At 39.2% G+C, this 18,771-nt stretch overlaps 1 pseudogene; it reads right to left on the bottom strand.

Moving 5' to 3' along the window:
* Nucleotides 1-512: 512 nt before the first annotated feature.
* On the bottom strand, nucleotides 513-18,409 carry LOC127130479 (zinc finger BED domain-containing protein RICESLEEPER 2-like; annotated as a pseudogene).
* Between the last annotated feature and the right edge of the window lie 362 nt (nucleotides 18,410-18,771).

Here is an 18,771-nt window from a genome sequence, read left to right as displayed (position 1 = left end):
TCGGTTCGGTTGAATCGGTTTTATTCGGTTTTTAAATCAACACTGTGAAATTTAAAACGAATATATTTCAATACCAGTTACAATTATGCCACCAACGTCTACTAAGACAATATCTAATTTTCATATTATATGGCTATTTGATGTCATTGTTGCAAAGATTCATTATAATATATGGACAATATCTATCCCAACGAAATAGACATTGTTGTAATAAATATTTTATATGGAGACCTGCTTACTTAGTGCTTATAGGGAGACTTGTAATATAAATTAAATATATGACAAATATATATGACAGTAACATACCAAAGCTGCATTAAAGTGAATATAATAATAAAACTTCAAGAAAAATATTAATGACAGCATAATTGATAGTTTCAAAATCACAGCCTGCAACATTGATAGACAAATCTAAAATTTTCTAATTATCCTGAAATTGCTCCAGCTTCACAATAATTATCCTGCAATTGCTCCAGCTTCACAATCTACCCAATTCTTTCAGATATCAAAAGCTAATCAGAGTCTATATCAGATACACCTTCATTCAATTGTGGGATTGGAGCAAGTTCTACAAAAATAAAGATAAATATTACTCAATATAAAAGATAAACAATGCTCAACAAAAAATAATATAAGTTATAAGTAAATTACCTAATTCCAGATTTTCTAACTCATTCACAAGCTCTTCAATATCCACCGACACCGGGGAAGATTTACACCAATTTTGTGTACAAATTAAAGCTTCAACTGTTTTTGGCGTAAGAGAACTTCTATAGCAAGTAAGCACTCTACCTCCGGTAGAGAAGGCAGACTCTGAAGCTACAGTAGATACAGGAATGGCCAATATATCTCTAGCCATTTGACCAAGAATAGGATACTTGTTGGAATTCACCTTCCACCAATTCAAGATATCAAAACCAGGACCTTTCTTCTCCAAATTCTCCATGAGATACAAATCCAATTCATTTTTCTGCATGCTCTCATTAAGATTCATGTCCATCTCAACCTCTAAAGCAAATGCATCCTCTGGTGCTTTAAGTTCTACCAACTCTACTTCTTGAGTGGAATGTGTAACATTTTCAGTTTGACCGTTACCAAGGAAAAGCCTATAACTCTCAAATATTTTATTTAATGTCTCCTCCGTTTTTTTATACAAAGATACAGCAACATCATTTGGATATGCCCTGTTCAATCCCCACCTAACAAACTGCATCTTATGTCGAGGATCAAACACAACAGCAACAAAGATCAACATATTCATTTTTTCAACCTTACCCCAATATTTATCATACTTAACTTTCATATTTTCAGCCATAATTCCAAGCAAGTTGTCTGAACTTTTTAATTCTATCCACCCGTTCAAGGTAGTCAATATCTTAATATGCTCATTAAAATATTGAGAAGAGGTCACAAAAGTACTACCTGAAACCTTCTTTGTGATATCAAAAATATTTTCAAAAAATTAACAAAGCATTTTGCATTATCCCAATCCTCTTTATTAGGAATACCATCTTTCATCAGCACAAAATCAGCACACTTCTCACTCAATCTCTTAAATGCCTTTTGAAACTTCAATGCACTTTCAAGCATAATATATGTGGAATTCCACCTAGTGGAAACATCCAACTGAACAATTGATTTTTCTTGTAACCTAACTTCCTTAATGCAAGTTTTAAACCTATCCATACGACCCGGAGATGCACGAACATATCTAACAGCATTCCTAATCTTACTAATTGAAGAATGATAGTCTTCCAGCCCATCTTGGACCACAAGATTCAGAATATGTGCACAACAGCGAACATGCATATGTCCCCCTTTCAATGGATGAGAATTCCAATCGTTAATTGTATTTTTCAAGTAAGTTATAGCAACATCGTTAGAACTAGCATTATCAACCGTAATGGTGAAAACATTACCTATTAGCCATTCCTCCAAACATTTTTCAATTTTTTTGCCGATGGTTACTCCTTTGTGATTCACAATTGGACAAAAATTCAGAATCCTTTTATGGATTTTCCAATCATGATCAATGAAATGTGCAGTGAGACAAAGATAACTCAAATTTTGAACAGATGTCCAACAATCAGTTGTAAGACAGACACATTGATTTGATTTATTTAGCACACTTTTTAACTTATGTTTCTCACTCGTGTACAAATCCCAACAATCTCTAGCAATTGTAATCCTTTTAGGAATTGAGAGTTTAGGTTGCACAACACTCATAAAATGAAGAAACCCCTCTCCCTCAACAAACTTAAAAGGCAACTCATCAACAATAATCATCCTAGCTAAAGCTTTCCTACATGCCTCGGCATCAAAATGAACACCAGTGAAAACACTACTAGATCCATTCCCATCTTCTTTTTTCAATTGTTGAAGAACAAGAGTCTGTTGAGTGGGATCAAGAGACTCTTTTGGAAACTTCTTACACTGATGCAGCAAATGGTGTTTTAAATTACTAGTGCCATTTCTTTGTGAATCAGCAGCATATGTTACATCACACCAATTACACTTAGCTCTTGATCCTATTTTTGTAAAATGTTCCCAAGTCCAAGATCTAGATTTAATAGGTTTTCTGTTACCTGAATCTCCAGCTATAACATTAGAATCATTGGAAGCTTCTCCAACCTTTCTTTTCTTGTTAGCATTTTCTTCATCATTGTTTGTTTCACTACTTTGTACCGATGGAGGTGGAGCTTCAGTTGTTTCAGCCTATAAAATAGGAAACACAATATTACACCATTGTAACATTAACCAACATTTTCAAAGGTAAAATAATCCACTTAAAATTAATTTTTGATACCTGAATAAGGTTGTTGACAATATCAGATTGAGTTACAGGATCAGTTTGGCTCATTCCTGTAAAAATAGATCAAACTTAAAATTAGAACAAAGTATAAACAGCTAGTTGTAAAAAAAGCTAATAAGAATATATTATGAAAAAGTTATGAAACAAAATATGAAAAACTAACAAAGAATAGACCTTGAAGAAATTATGAAAAACTAAATAAAATTTGTTACTGTTATAACCAACATGAAACGATTTCACATCAGAAAACTAATGAAAATAATTTTTAGTAAACTAGTGTTATAAAATTTAGAACATAAGTAAGTTAATTTTAAATAAGATTTCAACAACACAAATTAGAACAACTTTACAAAAGGATAAAAATTAGTACAACTTTAGAAAATCTGATCGAACAAAAGTATAAAGTACAAAAAAGACAAAATCAAAAAATTAAGAAACTTGCTTACTGATAGTATAATTCAGAAAACTAATTGAGATGAATGTTGATTTAGACTTTTTTTTTCTTTTGATGAAAAGTGATTGAAATTGAAAGAGGAGATACAGACCTTAAATAGAGAACTGAAGAAGAAGAAAGGCCATGATTCAACTTTAACGTTGAGCCGAAATTGAATTTCTTGCGGTTATAATAACAATGAATAGCATTCATTGTATTTAATTTTGCGTATAATTCAAAATCTGAATAGGGAAACTACAGAAGTGATTGAGATTCTCTAGAGAAATTAGTGGTGGCTAACATAATTAATTTAATAGGATGAGTAAATGGAAGTAATACCGGTTCGGTTTGGACCGGTTCGGTTTTCATGAAGCCAACCGTAAACCGAACCGAACCGATCGGTTATGCAACATGGTGATCCAAATACATCCAAAAAAAATCGGTTTTTTTGGATTTCGGTTTTTTCGGTTCGGTTTTTGGTTTTTTTTTTGGATTGGATTGGATCTGAACACCCCTACTATCGAGCTCTCTTCTTCTTAACCCCACCTGTGTTGTCTTTGGTGCGTGTGTGTGTGATGTTTTAGCAACCTATTCTTTCTTTTAGAACGTGGATCCCGTCGAGTACGACGGACGTGAGGGGTGCTAATACCTTCCCCTTGCGTAACCGACTCCCTTACCCTTTCTCTTTGGTCGCGAGACCATTTCCTTTCCAGGTTTCTCTGAGCGTTTCCTTTCCCTATTTTGGGATAAATAACGCGCAGTGGCGGCTCTGTGTTGTGTTTTTTATTTGAGTCCCGCCGGTTGTTTTTCGCGGATGCGACAAATAGATCACCTCTTTTAATATAAACGGATTTAAAATTTTATCAGAGCTATTGATACTTAGCGGAAAATTTCAGTCCCGAATCGACTTCCGTCTATTCTGAACCGCTGCTAGAAAACTGGTGTCATACGGTGAACTGACTTGGGATATTTTGCTCTTTATCGCAATGTCGCGGATAGCAAGAGTCGCCACCGACTTTTCTTTTATCCAATAAGGAAAGGTGGAAAAGAACAGGAAAGACCTCAATAGATTTTGGGTTCGGGAGGTACATTATACAAAGGGAAGGTGTTAGCACCCTTTGTATCCATGGTTATCCATGGGCTCTTAATTGCTGGATCACTTATATTTTTGTCTGAAAAGTGTTCGTGAATTGTTTAAAAAATGTTTCGAAAAGAGAGTTTAACTTTGTAATGATTCTCGTATGAATGTATACAAAGTGTTTATCTCGTTTGATTTTGAAAACGGTTTAGAAAAATGTAACTTGGTAATGATTCTAGCATGAATGTATACCAAGTGGTGATTTTCCAGGATTTGCAAAGTGTGAGGGGTGGAAAATGTTTTAGGTTATGATCCAGTAATTGAGAGTTATACCTTCCTGAGGTCGTTATGAACGTTTCCTATCCTTATGAGGGTAAAACTATCCTTACTATTGAGAAGTAAGTAATTTTACCCTTTGGATGTTTAAGGGTCACCGTAGGGTCATCGATAGGTCATTGAAGGCAACCGTTGTAAGGATACCTTAGCATTCGAAGGGACGATCATCATTTAACCGTAGGCTACACCGAAGGGTCATCGAGGGACAAAATCGTATTTTCGAAGGCAACATCCGAGGGACCATGATTTATTTTATGATGATTTAATCGAAGGGTCTTTGCTAAGTGTATCCCTACATTCGCGGGACATGACCGTAATACCGTGTTATCGTAAGACAAAAGAGAGGTCCAAGATCACTTATTTAAAGGCAATATTTTAAAGTCAATTAGGTAATTAGGACAAGCCTCCATATCAAAATCAATACATTAAAATTAATACATTAAAAATAATACATTAAAATTAATTATTAAAATTTAGGGTGAGTCTCCACAAGGGTATCCCACAGATAAAGTGGAAGACCTAACGGCAATCTTTTCCTGGGACATGTGAACCTTGGCAAAATTCAGCAAACGGGTTAGAATACCAATCAGGATGCAATCAAGAGTTGCACCAAAGCAGTAATAGTATCAGATAAACAGAGCATGGTTATAATAAAACGGGTCAGATGGGCAAAGATCAAAACAGAGCGAAAAAAAACAACGGCATCCATTACAACAATTCAAGGTATCCAGGCATACTTAAGTCCACATGCAAAACCTCAAATATATTTATGAATTCAATTATGGTATCACATGTGAATTCGGAACATAAAGCGGTGATAGTAACGCAAACCTGTTTGCAATTTAATTGCAACCTTGAATTAGCCGATCGGATCGAATTGAGCGGTGCCGCCGGCTTTTCCTTCAGGGTTTCCTTTGGGGTTATTCGGAATAAGTTAAACAGTAGTCCTGAACACTCCACCACAAGCCGGTAGGATTTGTTCTTGGATTCTTCAATTAAACAACAAATTAAAACGAAGGAAATAAACTAGATCCTAACGTAAGGTTAGATCCGGTAAAAAGGTACACAATAATTTCCGTTGTAGAAACTATTGTGCGAAAAGAATTAACTAAATGCTAAAAGGAAATAGGAAATTGCAAGGAAAATAGTGTAGAACTCGTAGGAAAAACAATGCCTAAGCTGCTGGAAAAGAAAATATGCAAAAGTGAAAACGGCAAAGGAAAAATGTGGAAAAAGCCTCCCTTCTAGGTTTTCTTCGTGGCTATTTATATTGGTACCATTAAGTAACTACTTGCTGCCAAGAGCTCTTCAACGTGGCTAATTTCATGGCGTGGATATAGGGCCCAACACTCCTCAACGTCTCTTCAAGTCTCTGAGGCGTTACTTGCGCCCAAAAAGTAGGGTAGTGGTGTGACGCTCGTCACACCATGTGTGACGTCCGTCACAAGGCCGCTTTGCGTGACGCTCGTCACGCCCTCCGTGACGTCCGTCACAAGCACAACATTTGTGGCTTGCGCTTTGGGCTGGGCTTTGCTATTTGGTTCGTTTTCTCTCCTTTTTGCACCTCTTTTCCTCCATTTTTACTTGTGCTTCCAAATAAACCACTTTCATGTTATCACTAGGCGAGCGTGTAGCGAATAGGTCAGTTTGGGTCATTCGCGAGCTGGGCCTTCGTTCCCTTAAGATTAGTGTCATGAAAATGAGTCGGAATGCCTTGAAAAATGTCTTGAAATATAAATGGGCAAATTTTGGGGTATGACAGCTGCCCCTGTTCAATATTCTTGAACCGAGAGAGTTAGAATGGTGTGTACCGTTCGTGGTCTGGAGGTGAAAGATTATTGAACACTAGAATGCCCCAAAAATTTGCACTTGCCAATTAGTCTTGGTGGAGATGGGCTTAAAGATGCCATCCAGGTAGTTTGATGAGGAGATTTCCAGATTGTGTCGTACGTTAGACAATGTCTGAAGACATGGACGTCATACCGGGTCATACGCTAGACCGTATAGTGAATCATCCATCATGCTGTTGACTTTGCTGGGGAGTCAGAGTATGCTATATGCTGCTGGGGATAAGGGATCAGAATGGATCATACACTGGACCATATCTGGGTATCAGAGTGAGCTGTTCGTTAGGCGGATGACTTTGATGGGGATGAAAGATCAGAACGGATCGTACGCTAGATCGGTTCTGAATTGCAGAATGAGCCGTCCGTTAGGCTGAATCTGCTTGAAGAGGGAGTAGTCGTATACCAGACTACCATTCAGAAATGTACCTGTCCGAAGGTAGCATCTGAGTAAAGGGGGTAGCCGTATACCAGACTACCATTCAGGAATGTACCTGTCCGAAGGTAGCACCTGAGCAAGGGGAGTAGCCGTATACCAGACTACCATTCAGGAATGTACCTGTCCGAAGGTAGCACCTGAGCAAGGGGAGTAGCCGTATACTAGACTACCATTCAGGAATGTACCTGTCCGAAGGTAGCACCTGAGCAAGGGAAGTAGCCGTATACCAGACTACCATTCAGGAATGTACCTGTCCGAAGGTAGCACCTGAGCAAGGGAAGTAGCCGTATACCAGACTACCATTCAGGAATGTACCTGTCCGAAGGTAGCACCTGAGCAAGGGGAGTAGCCGTATACCAGCCTACCATTCAGGAATGTACCTGTCCGAAGGTAGCACCTGAGCAAGGGATGAGGGTCTAACTTGGTCGTACATTAGACTGTATTTGAGCAGCATCTGGTCTAACTTGGTCGTACATTAGACTGCATTTGAGCCGCATTTGAAGATTTGAAGGTCTAACTTGGTCGTACATTAGACTGTATTTGCAGAATCTGACTTGAAGGTCTAACTTGGTCGTACATTAGACTGTATTTGCAGAATCTGACTTGAAGGTCTAACTTGGTCGTACATTAGACTGTATTTGAGTGGCCTCTGAGGACTTGAAGGTCTAACTTGGTCGTACATTAGACTGTATTTGAGTGGCCTCTGAGGACTTGAAGGTCTAACTTGGTCGTACATTAGACTGTATGTGAGTTGTTGAAGGTCAGAATGGATCGTACGCTAGATCGCATCTGAGTTGTTGAAGGTTAGAATGGATCGTACGCTAGATCGCATCTGAGTTGAAAGAGTCATATGTTGAGCTGAATCAGAGTGAACCGTACGTTAGGCTGTATCTGATAGTATTTGTATATGTTGTATTTGCAATAAATGTCTGGGATGTACTTATAGATGCCATCGTTAGGAGGATGTCTGAATGAATGTTGACATGGAGTATATCTGAAAGATGTATCTGAAGAAGAAAGTAGTCGTACACTAGACTACACTTCGGAATATACCGTACGCTAGGCAGTATCTGAGGGATATAGTTGAATCTTGAAAGTAATTGATAAAGATGTCCGTCTGAATGGACCTTTGTTTTGACTATGTCAGGAGGATAATTGACCTGAAAAATAAAGTTAGCTTCATGCCATGTCATGATGCATGAGATGCAAATGTTGTATGCATGCGTATGCTGTGAAATGATGTAATGAGTGAATTATGCGTCTGGAATAAATGAGAGCATTGTATACATGTATATGTTATGAAATGATGTAATGTATATGATGCGGAATGAACATTGTATGTAGGTATGTGATGTGAAGTGATGTAATGAATGCACTATGTGTCTGAAACGTTCTTCCAGGGGGCTCTACTGGGGAAATGAATCTCGGTCTTCTGGTCGGAGATATTTGCATTGATGACCCCTTCCCAGCTGGGGATACTTGATCCTTGTCTGATGGTAGAAATATTCGACAGAGCCTGGCTGGGAGTGGAAGAGATGACTAGTCTGTCTGGTGACGCCAACCTCTTCTGGGGAATAATTGGCGTTGCCCGGGGAATAATGCCAATTTCTCCTGAGGAAAAACAAGCTTGCTGGGGAGAATAAGATTGGTAGCGGATTCATTGGAAGCATGGTTAGACCTTCTCCTTGATCCTGAATTCGGGTAGTAATTGCTATTGCCATTCCATGCATGTATTTTGATAAACATTGATCATATTCAAATGCATATATCAATTCAAGTTAAATCAATGGACGTTTATGCAAACAAAATAGAGAAAGTAAAACAAAAGCATTTTTTTTTTGAAACAGAATTGTATTGATTTAGAAAGAGGGCCTATAAACAGGCAATTTGTGTACAAGGAGACAGAAATCCTAGTAAGAGGAAATCGTTAAGAAACGAAGACAAAGCTATGCAGAAAAAGTCCTGTTGATTTTAATTCCACTACTGTCATTATGTCTTCAAGCCTCTCATCTCCTGCTGTCGGATGAAAGTGATTGGCTTGTTCAGTCCCTTGAACTTGGTTGAAGCAGACAGAGAACGGGGCATAGTCATACGCTTTAATCCCTAATTTTTGCCTGGACCGCCTTTTCAGGTTTTCAGTCCACCGGGATACCCTTTTTTTGCTCAAGCCGCCTTTTCAGGTTTTCGACTTGCCGGGTGTATGTCTTTATATGTTTATCCCTAATTTTTTGCCCGAACCCTTTTGGTTCGCCGGGATGCCCTTACTTTTGCCTAGGTACGTCGACCTAGCGGGTCTCTTTTATGCGTAGTATTTTTTGACTATGTCTGCGTTTACGGGATGCGAGAAGTCTTCGCCGTCCATTGTAGCTAGTATCATGGCTCCACCAGAGAATACTTTCTTAACCACAAATGACCCTTCGTATGTGGGAGTCCATTTTCCCCTGGGATCACCTTGTGGTAGAATGATACGCTTGATAACTAAGTCGCCGATTTGGTACACTCGTCTCTTGACCTTTTTGTTAAATGCCTGGGTCATGCGCTTCTGATATATCTGCCCATGACAAACAGCCGCAAGTCTCTTTTCATCAATCAAATTTATCTGATCGAGTCGAGTTTGAATCCTTTCATCCTCATCTAAGCCTGCATCTTTCATGATTCTTAGAGAGGGAATCTGAACTTCCACTGGTAAAACGGCTTCCATTAAAGAGAAAGGGGTTGCCCCTGTCGAAGTGCGGTAACCATGAAGAGCAAGAGGTAACATCTCATGCCAGTTTTTGTACGTTATGTCGTTTTTTGTATGATCTTCTTGATATTCTTATTAGCAGTCTCCACGACGCCGTTCGTCTTTGGCCGGTACAGAGAAGAGTCATGGTGCTTTATTTTGAACTGCGTGTAGAGTTCAGTTTAGTACCATTATCAGTGATAACTCTCTCAGGAGACAGCAGGTTTCTCAAGTAGATATTTGATAGAATCCATCTTAGAAATCAATAAAGTGGTATGATTCAACATATACTATCTTAGTCGGCGAGCAGCCTAGGCCAAAGCGTAGCAAGCTTTCTCGAGCTGTGAGTATCTTGTTTCACAGTCGGTACCTTTTGCTAAGGCAGTGTATGGCATGCTCTTTTCGACCAGACTCGTCATGTTGCCCCAGCACACCCTATTGAATTTTCTAACACGGTCAAATAGGTGATTAAAGGTCTTCCTTCAACTGGTGGCATCGGAACTGGAGGTTCTTGGGGATACTTCTTGATTTTGTCATTCATCATTCCATACCATCTCTTGATTTTTCTTTTTTAGTAATTTGAAGATGGGTTTGCAGGTAGCAGTCAAGTGTGGAATGAATCGGGCAATGTAATTCGAGTGCCCCAAGAAACTTCTGACTTCTCTCTTGTTTATTTCAGTACCCAGATTTACAATTTCAATTGATTCCTCATGCGGCTGTATAGTCTTTTGTAGTACCAGTCTGGCAAGTTCTCTAGGGACTTCACAATCTTCCTCACTTCCATCCTCGGCTTGGTAGATCGGATTTTCAAAGTCATAATGAACAGTAGCAGAGTCATTACCAACAGGATCCAGAGTGGATATGGATCGGCAAATTGTTACGTGAGTGTGTGCAAGAAAACATAGCTTGTTTGAAAAATGACAGGAAAGATAAAGAGCGCAACATTTGAATGCAAAAAGTCCATTGATTTATTGAATATGAATATGCTTATGAAATGACAAAACCCTTGAAAAATTAGCTATTATGCCCCGGGTATAGACACAATGCTTTGAAACATAAAAATAGCAATAACAATTACTCCTGACTAAAGGAAATCGGGATAGTGTCTTCAGCCTTCCAATTATTGGGTCCGTCACCAATTGTTGGGAAAATCCAGCTATCCAAGTCATAATCGTTATCAGTATCTTCCACAGCATTGACAGTCTCGTCAGGATTAGGCAGAGGGGCAGTGATGCCATTAGGAGTCTCCGGAGGATCAAAGGTAGTCACCTGTATCTTCCCACTTCGAATGCCACTTTCAACATGTTCACCTGTTAATATAAGTTCAGTGAAACCCAATGAGGAACTCCTTAATAGATGGCTGTAGAATGGGCCAGTCAGTGTGCTCATGAACATGTCCATTAATTCTCGGTCAGTCATGGGGGGTTTGACTCTGCCAGCCAAATCTCTCCACTTTTGAGCATATTCTTTGAAACTTTCTTTAGATCCCATAGTCATATTCTGCAACTGTAGCCGAGTAGGCGCTAGTTCAGAATTATACTGGTACTGTTTATAGAAAGCAGTTGCTAAATCAGTCCATGTGTGGATGTCAGAGCTCTCGAGCTGATAATACCACTCCAATTGTGTGCCAGACAGACTCTCTTGGAAGAAATGGATCCAGAGCTTCTTATTAGTGGTATACGGCTGAATCTTTCTCACGTAAGCTCTCAGATGCATCTGAGGACAAGATGCCCCATCATACTGAGTGAAAGCGGGGACCTTGAATTTGCGAGGAATGATCACATCGGAGACTAGACCCAAACTTTCAAAATCCAGACCGGGCGCCTTCTGACCTTCCATAGCTAGCATGCGTTCTTCCAGCAACTTGTACTTATCATCTCTCGGAGAGTACTGTTCATTTTCATACTTCTCATCATCATCCTCAGGGTTGGAGAAATCAGCATCCTCTTCCTCTGAATCATTCTCCGCCTCATCCTCTGGACCGTTCGGGATTCCAAACTTGATTCTCGTAGCCTGTCCTTTACGCCTTCTTCCTGGGTTAATGAAACTCACAGCCTTCTTGTCTTTCTTCTTTTCGACCAAAAGAGCCTTCAGTTCCTCCTGCCCCCTGGATAAGTTCAAGATCATCTCCTGGAGTTGAGCATTCTGAGCATGGAGATCCTTGACAGTTTGTTCGAGGTCCATTTTTCTGTGTGGAGGAAAACCATGAGAACACTGATCCCTTTAGAGTACCTGTTATGCTATGTTATGCTATGTAATGCATGGAATGTTTTCAAGGCCTTTTGGAATTTAACTTTGCATAAACTACCGAAAAGGGAAACTTTTTTTTTTTGTTTTTTTTTTGTTTTTTTTTTTTTTTTTTTTTTCATACAATACAGAGCAAAGTTAAATCCCTAAGTCCTTGAAATGGTTAGTACAATGCCATGATGTTATGATGTTATGATGTTATGATGTTAAGTAAACAACAAGCACAAACAAGTCACACAACCATCATTCCTAGGTTTTAAGCTTGCATGAGTGCCATAGGTAAGTACCCTCCCCACTGAAGTTTGGTTGGTTCAACCTGTCCTAGAATAGTAACCGGGTTCTAAAAGGATCTCCAATCATTGACTTTCCTTTAAGTCCACTTCAGTGCAACGCCAAGTGGTTGACCGAAGCTTCCCTAAAGTCCAATCTCAAGGAGTGTAGTATCGAGTCTCAACCAAGCCCCAGTCGGAACCGAAGTCAGTTAGCTCACTACTTTCTAATGGCCAGGATGAGTCAATTAGGGTTCTAAAGGTCTGGTTAATGCTTTGATGACACCACGCGGAAGCCAAATTTTTCCTCAAGTAACATGAGGAACATCAGGACCACCAAAGTGTCACATTAACCGTAGCCATCATTTTAACCATTCCAGTATACGCCGGATAGTCGCGATGATCTATTGCTACTTACCTAAGGTACACTAGATCCGGGTGTAGGATCTTTCACTCAAGCATAGGATACCCAAGCAATCCCTTAAAAGTAAATCAGACAATTTGGAATAAGTGATCTTGTTTTTAAGGTAACCTCTCTTTTTAAAGTTTCCCCAGCAGAGTCGCCAGTTCTGTCATACGGTGAACTGACTTGGGATATTTTGCTCTTTATCGCAATGTCGCGGATAGCAAGAGTCGCCACCGACTTTTCTTTTATCCAATAAGGAAAGGTGGAAAAGAACAGGAAAGACCTCAATAGATTTTGGGTTCGGGAGGTACATTATACAAAGGGAAGGTGTTAGCACCCTTTGTATCCATGGTTATCCATGGGCTCTTAATTGCTGGATCACTTATATTTTTGTCTGAAAAGTGTTCGTGAATTGTTTAAAAAATGTTTCAAAAAGAGAGTTTAACTTTGTAATGATTCTCGTATGAATGTATACAAAGTGTTTATCTCGTTTGATTTTGAAAACGGTTTAGAAAAATGTAACTTGGTAATGATTCTAGCATGAATGTATACCAAGTGGTGATTTTCCGGGATTTGCAAAGTGTGAGGGGTGGAAAATGTTTTAGGTTATGATCCAGTAATTGAGAGTTATACCTTCCTGAGATCGTTATGAACGTTTCCTATCCTTATGAGGGTAAAACTATCCTTACTATTGAGAAGTAAGTAATTTTACCCTTTGGATGTTTAAGGGTCACCGTAGGGTCATCGATAGGTCATTGAAGGCAACCGTTGTAAGGATACCTTAGCATTCGAAGGGACGATCATCATTTAACCGTAGGCTACACCGAAGGGTCATCGAGGGACAAAATCGTATTTTCGAAGGCAACATCCGAGGGACCATGATTTATTTTATGATGATTTAATCGAAGGGTCTTTGCTAAGTGTATCCCTACATTCGCGGGACATGACCGTAATACCGTGTTATCGTAAGACAAAAGAGAGGTCCAAGATCACTTATTTAAAGGCAATATTTTAAAGTCAATTAGGTAATTAGGACAAGCCTCCATATCAAAATCAATACATTAAAATTAATACATTAAAAATAATACATTAAAATTAATTATTAAAATTTAGGGTGAGTCTCCACAAGGGTATCCCACAGATAAAGTGGAAGACCTAACGGCAATCTTTTCCTGGGACATGTGAACCTTGGCAAAATTCAGCAAACGGGTTAGAATACCAATCAGGATGCAATCAAGAGTTGCACCAAAGCAGTAATAGTATCAGATAAACAGAGCATGGTTATAATAAAACGGGTCAGATGGGCAAAGATCAAAACAGAGCGAAAAAAAACAACGGCATCCATTACAACAATTCAAGGTATCCAGGCATACTTAAGTCCACATGCAAAACCTCAAATATATTTATGAATTCAATTATGGTATCACATGTGAATTCGGAACATAAAGCGGTGATAGTAACGCAAACCTGTTTGCAATTTAATTGCAACCTTGAATTAGCCGATCAGATCGAATTGAGCGGTGCCGCCGGCTTTTCCTTCAGGGTTTCCTTTGGGGTTATTCGGAATAAGTTAAACAGTAGTCCTGAACACTCCACCACAAGCCGGTAGGATTTGTTCTTGGATTCTTCAATTAAACAACAAATTAAAACGAAGGAAATAAACTAGATCCTAACGTAAGGTTAGATCCGGTAAAAAGGTACACAATAATTTCCGTTGTAGAAACTATTATGCGAAAAGAATTAACTAAATGCTAAAAGGAAATAGGAAATTGCAAGGAAAATAGTGTAGAACTCGTAGGAAAAACAATGCCTAAGCTGCTGGAAAAGAAAATATGCAAAAGTGAAAACGGCAAAGGAAAAATGTGGAAAAAGCCTCCCTTCTAGGTTTTCTTCGTGGCTATTTATATTGGTACCATTAAGTAACTACTTGCTGCCAAGAGCTCTTCAACGTGGCTAATTTCATGGCGTGGATATAGGGCCCAACACTCCTCAACGTCTCTTCAAGTCTCTGAGGCGTTACTTGCGCCCAAAAAGTAGGGTAGTGGTGTGACGCTCGTCACACCATGTGTGACGTCCGTCACAAGGCCACTTTGCGTGACGCTCGTCACGCCCTCCGTGACGTCCGTCACAAGCACAACATTTGTGGCTTGCGCTTTGGGCTGGGCTTTGCTATTTGGTTCGTTTTCTCTCCTTTTTGCACCTCTTTTCCTCCATTTTTACTTGTGCTTCCAAATAAACCACTTTCATGTTATCACTAGGCGAGCGTGTAGCGAATAGGTCAGTTTGGGTCATTCGCGAGCTGGGCCTTCGTTCCCTTAAGATTAGTGTCATGAAAATGAGTCGGAATGCCTTGAAAAATGTCTTGAAATGTAAATGGGCAAATTTTGGGGTATGACAACTGGACACGCGAATTTATTGTTGGATTTTGAATTAGAATGACAGAAAATATTAACACTAAATCTTATCAAATTGAATGCACTTATCACTGAATCCTATTTCCAATGAATAAAATTCAGCTAACAGTTTTGTCAAACAGTTGGTGTGTCTGTGATCAATAATGAACAACAGTGGACTTTAGTTAAAGAAGTTTTCTTGCCACTATTGTATCGCAAAAAGTGCAGCCACAACACACTATCTGAAATTGCGAAACTGTTGAAAACGTAAAGAGAGATAAGGAAAGAATACGATACGCAGAGATTTGGTAAGGAAGTTCCCCACGTCGTCCTCGCGTGTGGGTACGTCTCCCTCTCAATTTCAAATGAAATTGAGAACTGTAATTATCAATAATGCCGAATTCGTTGATACAAGGTTTCAATACACAGACAAAATTCTAAATCCCAAGATCTTCTTCTTGTATAAAACCTTCACTTGATCTGAGCTCGATCAAGAATTTCTTGCAAGAAATTGCAAACAATTCACCGGTTCCACGGCCTGTTTGCGAAATCCCCCGATTTCCAAACGCAACGTTGCGGCTGAATCTGTTCTGCAAACGTGACTAACAAACCCGCAAGAACACTCCAGTTCTTGAAGGACAAACCAGTAGGTTTTTCCTCGAAACCCCCTTCAATCTTCAACTCAGCTAGATCCTCGATCGTTCCACTGAAAACCTCAGCTAGATCCTTGATCGTACCACTGAACGTAATCTCGTTGATCCTTTAATCCAAAGAACAAGAATGATTATGTGTTGATGTTCTTGAAGAAAAGAGATTGAGAAGATGGAGAAGATGAAGTCTCTTTCAGGTTTCTAATTGCTCAAACAATTGCTGCTACACACTCCTTTGATTGGTGTCTCAACTGTTTTTCCCTCTTAGAATTCGTTTTTTTTTCACTGCTGTCACAACATTTCTTTTATATGCAAAACAGAAGTTGTTAGAACATAAAACAGACTTATGTATTGATACATGAGGTTATGCATCGATACATACTGTAAGATTAATGAGTTTTTGGGGAAATTAAGTAAGCATGGATCGATGCATAATTCGTATGTATTGATACACAGGACTTTTCAACTAACATGGATCGATGCATAATTCGTATGTATTGATACATAGGACATTTCAACTAACATGGATCGATGCAAGGCTCGTATGGATCGATCCATAGAGCATTTTGCATGTCCATGTATCGATACATGACTCGTATGGATCGATACATACTGAACAAAAGAATTTTGTGGTTTACAACATACTGTATGGATCGATGCATAGGATTATGTGTTGATACATACTGACACAAAATAGATTTTATGAGTTCTTTTAAGAGATGTATCAATGTGGGTCTTTATGTACAGTCATGCAACAATAGAATGGGATAAAAACACAGATGAATCATGTAAGATAATGCACAGCCAACATTTGGATGATGATCACACAATTTGCTATCATTCAAAATTTATTCAAAGTAAAGAATTTGCTCACAAACTCCCCATTTTTGATGATGGCAAATTTTTGGCATGATGTGTGATACTCCCCCTGAGTTTGTGCATATCTGCATTTCTCCCCCTTTGTCAACATCAAAAAGAGGAAGAAACAGGTTTATCAAGGCAGCATGTTGTAGCAGGACATGGCAAAAAATTGATAAAAAAAGCTAGCAATCACAAAGAAGGAAGCTTCAAAGTAAAGAATCACTCACAAAGAATGACAAATAAGGGCAATAACAATAGAGGTAAACAGAAAGTGAAAAACATTTAAGGAGTAGAACGAGTTTAAGAATTACATAAGCTAAATCATATATTTTGCAACAATTCAAATAAAACTTGAGCAGCATGAGATGAAATGCAGTGAAATTAAATGGTGATTGGTTAATGGGGATTGTGGCCACCACAGGACTCCTCATCATCTCTATCAGGATCTCTGAAGCTTGGCGGAGGCGGAGGAGGAGGCATTGTGTCTGGATTTTGGCCCATGAAGGAGTAGTGCCTAAACCGGTCCTGAACTTCAATACTTCTAAATATGTCCATAATACCAGGATTTTCACGGCAGTCGTCCATAAAGCCAGACATTTCATTGTAGAAAACTTGGTGCCACTTAACCAAGTCTAGGTGCCAAGAGTGTTGATTCTGATACATCCGTCTATGCTCATCATGCCAGTCACGATGCTCCTTATGCCACTCATTTTGTTGTACATGCCAATGCCGTGCCTCTTCATGACATTCTTTGTTGGAAAGTTCCATTTGTTGAAGCATATGAGTGATGTCCGCAGTAGGTGTTGAAGATGAAGTACCACCGGAGAACGGAGGAGCCGTAGGTTCAGGCACATAGTTGGTTGAGACCACCTTCGTGGCACCCAATCACCCCAACCAGCATTATCCTCAGCTGGAGCCACATCTGCTTCATGCGCATCCTGCATTTCTTCATCAGGCTGGTCTTCAACAACATGGATTCGTTCAGAAGGAACATCAAAATTGTAGATTCTTGTTTTGGATTTTCTTTCAAAGAAGTAGAAGCATTTACGGTCCTTGTCCCACCGATATCCCATATGCGATAAAGTGGAGGAGTCAAACTCTTGAGCAGCAGATGGAGATAGGAGAGGAACTAGAGGGATTGCAACATTCCAAAACTTAATAATTTTCATTATTTGAGAAGTATAACCTAGAGCAACATTCTTGGAGTTGTTGCGCACGAAAAATAGACGTTTTACAAAGTAATTTGCCCAATTCAAGGGAACCTTATTTTGCAGAATGTAGAGGAGATGTATGCTTGCCCTGTCCAACCGAGAATGTCCACTGTTTGCCGGATGCAGAATGTGTGAGATTATCCAATAAAGAATACGCGGAGTTTTCTTAATCATACCAGACGTGACGTGTTCATCCTCACTCAGCGGTCTGTCTAGTTTTAAGATAGATGGAGTAAACTCCTTCATGTTAAATTCAGTATCAAAATACAGGTCATGCCAGGACTTGAAATTAAGCGACGGAGACGGAATTTGAAACACTGTTTCCCAATCAGTAGCTTCAAAAGTATATGTTCTGACACCGATAGAACACCTAAACATATAGCCTCTACCAAATTGTAGGCCAGCATAAAAAGCTCGGATGAAATCCTCATGGTAATCATCCTTTGTAGACAAAAATGACCCAAGTCTTTGTGCATGTAGGAGTTCAACCACATCATTTAGATGCAGATGAATAACATCAGTTTTATCAAAGACATGGGGTTTCATAACTAACCTTGTCTTGAAGGAGACCTCAAACTCATTTGCAATTGCAGGATGAAGCAAGTCTAAGGCATTTGGAGGAATGTCTGGTTGCTGCTGAGAAGTACCAACTGGTTCCTTTCCTTTGCCTTTTCCCTTTGCTCTAGCTGGTATGGTTCGTGGAGGCATTGTGATGAAAGGGTGAGGGAAAGTGGAATGAGTTTAGGGTTTTAGATTGAGTGATGATGAGGGAGATTAGGGTTAGCCGCTGGTTTTGGGAGGTATGGGTACTGCTGATATGAAGTCTTGAGATAGGATGTGATAAGTGTGGTTGATGTGTCGATCCATGAGAGAGAAAAAATGCATTTAATTCAAATAGCATCAGTATGTGTCGATGCATATGACCATGGATCGATCCATATCATGCATTTATGTTTTGAACAGGTCTATGTATCGATACATGCGATGGATGGATCGATGCATCCTGAACCAGTTTTGAAAAATTTGAAATGCAGAAGATATGAATCGATGCATACATGTTTGGATCGATA

This window comes from Lathyrus oleraceus, chromosome 3 (genome assembly GCF_024323335.1).
Source record: "Lathyrus oleraceus cultivar Zhongwan6 chromosome 3, CAAS_Psat_ZW6_1.0, whole genome shotgun sequence".
NCBI classification, from domain to species: domain Eukaryota; kingdom Viridiplantae; phylum Streptophyta; class Magnoliopsida; order Fabales; family Fabaceae; genus Lathyrus; species Lathyrus oleraceus.
The sequence above is the reverse complement of the archived record's forward strand: the minus strand, read 5'-3'. Positions and strand labels throughout refer to the sequence as shown.